The sequence below is a fragment of the Rutidosis leptorrhynchoides genome, chromosome 3, assembly GCF_046630445.1.
Source record: "Rutidosis leptorrhynchoides isolate AG116_Rl617_1_P2 chromosome 3, CSIRO_AGI_Rlap_v1, whole genome shotgun sequence".
Lineage (NCBI taxonomy): Eukaryota > Viridiplantae > Streptophyta > Magnoliopsida > Asterales > Asteraceae > Rutidosis > Rutidosis leptorrhynchoides.
The window spans coordinates 256316745-256323630 of NC_092335.1; positions in this window are offsets into that span (position 1 = coordinate 256316745).

Here is a 6886-nt window from a genome sequence, read left to right on the forward strand (position 1 = left end):
TCTTCAAGTTCTAAGTGTTCTTCATAAATTCCAAAAGTTCTAGTTTCATAAAATAAAGAATACTTCCAAGATTGCAAGTTTACTTCCAAGTTTTCTAAATCCATTCCAAGTAATCATCCAAGATCAAGAAACCTTTGTTACTTACAGTAGGTTATCTTTCTAATACAAGGTAATAATCATATTCAAACTTTAATTCAATTTTTATAACTATAACAATCTTATTTCGAGTGGAAATCTTACTTGAAATTGTTTTCGTGTCATGATTCTGCTTCAAGAACTTTCAAGCCATCCAAGGATCCTTTGAAGCTAGATCTATTTTTCTCATTTCCAGTAGGTTTATCCAAGGAACTTGAGGTAGTAATGATGTTCATAACATCATTCGATTCATACATATAAAGCTATCTTATTCGAAGGTTTAAACTTGTAATCACTAGAACATAGTTTAGTTAATTCTAAACTTATTCGCAAATAAAAGTTAATCATTCTAACTTGACTTTTAAAATCAACTAAACACATGTTCTATATCTATATGATATGCTAACTTAATGATTTAAAACCTAGAAACACGAAAAACACCGTAAAACCGGATTTACGCCGTCGTAGTAACACCGCGGGCTGTTTTGGGTTAGTTAATTAGAAACTATGATAAACTTTGATTTAAAAGTTATTATTCCGGGAAAATGATTTTTATTATGAACATGAAGCTATATCCAAAAATTATGGTTAAACTCAAAGTGGAAGTATGTTTTCTAAAATGGTCATCTAGAAGTCGTTCTTTCGACTGAAATGACGACCTTTACAAAAATGACTTGTAACTTATTTTTCTGACTATAAACCTATACTTTTTCAGTTTCGATTCATAAAAAAGAGTTCAATATGAAACTATAGCAATTTGATTCACTCAAAACGGATTTAAAATGAAGAAGTTATGGGTAAAACAAGATTGGATAATTTTTCTCATTTTAGCTACGTGAAAATTGGTAACAAATCTATTCCAACCATAACTTAATCAACTTGTATTGTATATTATGTAATCTTGAGATACCATAGACACGTATACAATGTTTCGACCTATCATGTTGACACATCTATATATATTTCGGAACAACCATAGACACTCTATATGTGAATGTTGGAGTTAGCTATACAGGGTTGAGGTTGATTCCAAAATATATATAGTTTGAGTTGTGATCAATACTGAGATACGTATACACTGGGTCGTGGATTGATTCAAGATAATATTTATCGATTTATTTCTGTACATCTAACTGTAGACAACAAGTTGTAAGTTACTAACGAGGACAGCTGACTTAATAAACTTAAAACATCAAAATATATTAAAAGTGTTGTAAATATATTTTGAATATACTTTGATATATATGTACATATTTGTTATAGGTTCGTGAATCGACCAGTGGCCAAGTCTTACTTCCCGACGAAGTAAAAGTATGTGAAAGTGAGTTATAGTCCCACTTTTAAAATCTAATATTTTTGGGATGAGAATACATGCAGGTTTTATAAATGATTTACAAAATAGACACAAGTACGTGAAACTACATTCTATGGTTGAATTATCGAAATCGAATATGCCCCTTTTTATTAAGTCTGGTAATCTAAGAATTAGGGAACAGACACCCTAATTGACGCGAATCCTAAAGATAGATCTATTGGGCCTAAGAAACCCCATCCAAAGTACCGGATGCTTTAGTACTTCGAAATTTATATCATATCCAAAGGGTGTCTGGGAATGATGGGGATATTCTTATATATGCATCTTGTTAATGTCGGTTACCAGGTGTTCACCATATGAATGATTTTTATCTCTATGTATGGGATGTGTATTGAAATATGAAATCTTGTGGTCTATTGTTACGATTTGATATATATATAGGTTAAACCTATAACTCACCAACATTTTTGTTGACGTTTAAAGCATGTTTATTCTCAGGTGAATACTAAGAGCTTCTGCTGTTGCAAACTAAAATAAGGATAAGATTTGGAGTCCATGTTTGTATGATATTGTGTAAAAACTGCATTCAAGAAACTGATTTCGATGTAACATATTTGTATTGTAAACCATTATGTAATGGTCGTGTGTAAACATGATATTTTAGATTATCATTATTTGATAATCTACGTAAAGCTTTTTAAACCTTTATTTATGAAATAAAGGTTATGGTTTGTTTTAAAAATGAATGCAGTCTTTGAAAAACGTCTCATATATGTAGTGACCCAAACTTTTCCATGTTTATATATATTAATTGAAATTGATATTTACATGATTAAATGTTTCCAACATGTTAAGCAATCAAATTTTTTAAGACTTGATTAATTGAAATAGGTTTCATATAGACAATTGACCACCCAAGTTGACCGGTGATTCACGAACGTTAAAACTTGTAAAAACTATATGATGACATATATATGGTTATATATATAGTTAACATGATATTATGATAAGTAAACATATCATTAATTATATTAACAATGAACTACATATGTAAAAACAAGACTACTAACTTAATGATTTTGAAACGAGACATATATGTAACGATTATCGTTGTAACGACATTTAATGCATATATATCATATTAAGAGATATTCGTACATCATAATATCATGATAATATAATAATTTAAAATCTCTTTTGATATTATAAACATTGGGTTAACAACATTTAACAAGATCGTTAACCTAAAGGTTTCAAAACAACATTTACATGTAACGACTAACGATGACTTAACGACTCAGTTAAAATGTATATACATGTAGTGTTTTAATATGTATTCATACACTTTTGAAAGACTTCAAGACACTTATCAAAATACTTCTACTTAAGAAAAATGCTTACAATTACATCCTCGTTCAGTTTCATCAACAATTCTACTCGTATGCACCCGTATTCGTACTCGTACAATACACAGCTTTTAGATGTATGTACTATTGGTATATACACTCCAATGATCAGCTCTTAGCAGTCCATGTGAGTCACCTAACACATGTGGGAACCATCATTTGGCAACTAGCATGAAATATCTCATAAAATTACAAAAATATGAGTAATCATTCATGACTTATTTACATGAAAACAAAATAACATATCCTTTATATCTAATCCATACACCAACGACCAAAAAAACATACAAACACTTTCATTCTTCAATTTTCTTCATCTAATTGATCTCTCTCAAGTTCTATCTTCAAGTTCTAAGTGTTCTTCATAAATTCCAAAAGTTCTAGTTTCATAAAATCAAGAATACTTTCAAGTTTGCTAGCTCACTTCCAATCTTGTAAGGTGATCATCCAACCTCAAGAAATCTTTGTTTCTTACAGTAGGTTATCATTCTAATACAAGGTAATAATCATATTCAAACTTTGGTTCAATTTCTATAACTATAACAATCTTATTTCAAGTGATGATCTTACTTGAACTTGTTTTCGTGTCATGATTCTGCTTCAAGAACTTCAAGCCATCCAAGGATCCGTTGAAGCTAGATCCATTTTTCTCTTTTCCAGTAGGTTTATCCAAGGAACTTAAGGTAGTAATGATGTTCATAACATCATTCGATTCATACATATAAAGCTATCTTATTCGAAGGTTTAAACTTGTAATCACTAGAACATAGTTTAGTTAATTCTAAACTTGTTCGCAAACAAAAGTTAATCCTTCTAACTTGACTTTTAAAATCAACTAAACACATGTTCTATATCTATATGATATGCTAACTTAATGATTTAAAACCTGGAAACACGAAAAACACCGTAAAACCGGACTTACGCCGTCGTAGTAACACCGCGGGCTGTTTTGGGTTAGTTAATTAAAAACTATGATAAACTTTGATTTAAAAGTTGTTATTCTGAGAAAATGATTTTTATTATGAACATGAAACTATATCCAAAAATTATGGTTAAACTCAAAGTGGAAGTATGTTTTCTAAAATGGTCATCTAGACGTCGTTCTTTCGACTGAAATGACTACCTTTACAAAAACGACTTGTAACTTATTTTTCCGACTATAAACCTATACTTTTTCTATTTAGATTCATAAAATAAAGTTCAATATGAAACCATAGCAATTTGATTCACTCAAAACGGATTTAAAATGAAGAAGTTATGGGTAAAACAAGATTGGATAATTTTTCTCATTTTAGCTACGTGAAAATTGGTAACAAATCTATTCCAACCATAACTTAATCAACTTGTATTGTATATTATGTAATCTTGAGATACCATAGACACGTATACAATGTTTCGACCTATCATGTCGACACATCTATATATATTTCGGAACAACCATAGACACTCTATATGTGAATGTTGGAGTTAGCTATACAGGGTTGAGGTTGATTCCAAAATATATATAGTTTGAGTTGTGATCAATACTGAGATATGTATACACTGGGTCGTGGATTGATTCAAGATAATATTTATCGATTTATTTCTATACATCTAACTGTGGACAACTAGTTGTAGGTTACTAACGAGGACAGCTGACTTAATAAACTTAAAACATCAAAATATATTAAAAGTGTTGTAAATATATTTTGAACATACTTTGATATATATGTATATATTGTTATAGGTTCGTGAATCAACCAGTGGCCAAGTCTTACTTCCCGACGAAGTAAAAAATCTGTGAAAGTGAGTTATAGTCCCACTTTTAAAATCTAATATTTTTGGGATGAGAATACATGCAGGTTTTATAAATGATTTACAAAATAGACACAAGTACGTGAAACTACATTCTATGGTTGAATTATCGAAATCGAATATGCCCCTTTTTATTAATTCTGGTAATCTAAGAATTAGGGAACAGACACCCTAATTGACGCGAATCCTAAAGATAGATCTATTGGGCCTAACAAACCCCATCCAAAGTACCGGATGCTTTAGTACTTCGAAATTTATATCATATCCGAAGGGTGTCCCGGAATGATGGGGATATTCTTATATATGCATCTTGTTAATGTCGGTTACCAGGTGTTCACCATATGAATGAATTTTTATCTCTATGTATGGGATGTGTATTGAAATATGAAATCTTGTGGTCTATTGTTACGATTTGATATATATAGGTTAAACCTATAACTCACCAACATTTTTGTTGACGTTTAAAGCATGTTTATTCTCAGGTGAATATTAAGAGCTTCCGCTGTTGCATACTAAAATAAGGACAAGATTTGGAGTCCATGTTTGTATGATATTGTGTAAAAACTGCATTCAAGAAACTGATTTCGATGTAACATATTTGTATTGTAAACCATTATGTAATGGTCGTGTGTAAACAGGATATTTTAGATTATCATTATTTGATAATCTACGTAAAGCTTTTTAAACCTTTATTTATGAAATAAAGGTTATGGTTTGTTTTAAAAATGAATGCAGTCTTTGAAAAACGTCTCATATAGAGGTCAAAACCTCGCAACGAAATCAATTAATATGGAACGTTTTTAATCAATAAGAACGGGACATTTCAGTTGGTATCCGAGCGTTGGTCTTAGAGAACCAGAATTTTGCATTAGTGTGTCTTATCGAGTTTGTTAGGATGCATTAGTGAGTCTGGACTTCGACCGTGTTTACTTGAAAAATGATTGCTTAACAAATTTTGTTGGAAACTATATATATTTAACATGTGAATATTATGTGATATATTAATCTCTTAACGCTTTTGATATTATGTGATAGATGTCTACCTCTAGAACAAGTCCCATTGACTCACCTAATAATAATGAAGAGTCAAATGTAAATTGGAATGATTCGTGGACTGATTCACAAGTTCCCGAAGAGGAACCGGAAGAAGAATCGGAACCGGAAGAAGAATCGGAACCGGATGAAGAAATAGAACCGGTGGTCGAAATAATAAAACGGTTAAGTAAAAGAAAATCCTCAACCAACCGACCAAGGTTAACTATGGTCAATGGTGTTTCCGCCAAGGAAGCAAAATATTGGGAGGATTACCAATTCTCCGATGAATCGGATTCCGACGAGAATTCCGATGATGTTATAGAAATTACCCCAACTGAATTTAAAAAGGCAAAAGAAAATAATAAGGGAAAGGGCTTAAAAATAGAGAAATCTAATTCCAACCCCGATGAACTTTATATGTATCGTCAACCCCCGAAGTCCTTAAGTTGTAACAATGACCCGGGAACCTCTAAACCACCAGGTTTTTCTAAACCAATGTGGATAACGACGGCTCGTATTAGGGGAACATCATATATCCCTAGAAACTTGGCAAAACGAACCAAAACCGAAGAAGAAGAAACAAGCGAGTCGGAATAAGATAGTTGTATTCGTGTGGTGTAATATATGTAATATAGTGTGCTTATGCTTTATGATATATGTAAAAATTGCTTGTATTAATAAGTATTTTTTTTTATGAATCTAACTCTTGTTTATTTTACAGTATAAAAACACAAAATGGATAGACAACCCAATATTTTAAGAGACCTACCCGGAGACATGATTGATGAAATCTTGTCTAGAGTCGGTCAGAATTCTTCGGCACAACTATTTAAGGCGAGATCAGTTTGTAAGACATTCGAAGAACGTTCCAAGAATGCCTTGGTTTATAAAAGGTTTTCGTTCGAAAGATGGGGGATATCACATTGGGAAATCCATAAGTTACGATGTGTTTACTTTGACGCATATATTGCGGGGAACCCAAATGCTATTTTACGCAATGGGTTAAGAAATTATTTTGACTCAATATATCCGAATATTGGACTTCGTGATTTAGAAAAAGCGGCTAACATGCAACATAAAGAAGCATGTTATGCTTACGGATTAGTAATGTACGCTTCTCACCAAAGTGAGAAAACGAACATCGGGCTACAACTATTAAACAAAACGTTCCCACAAGTGACGGAGTCGGTAATTGGGGTAA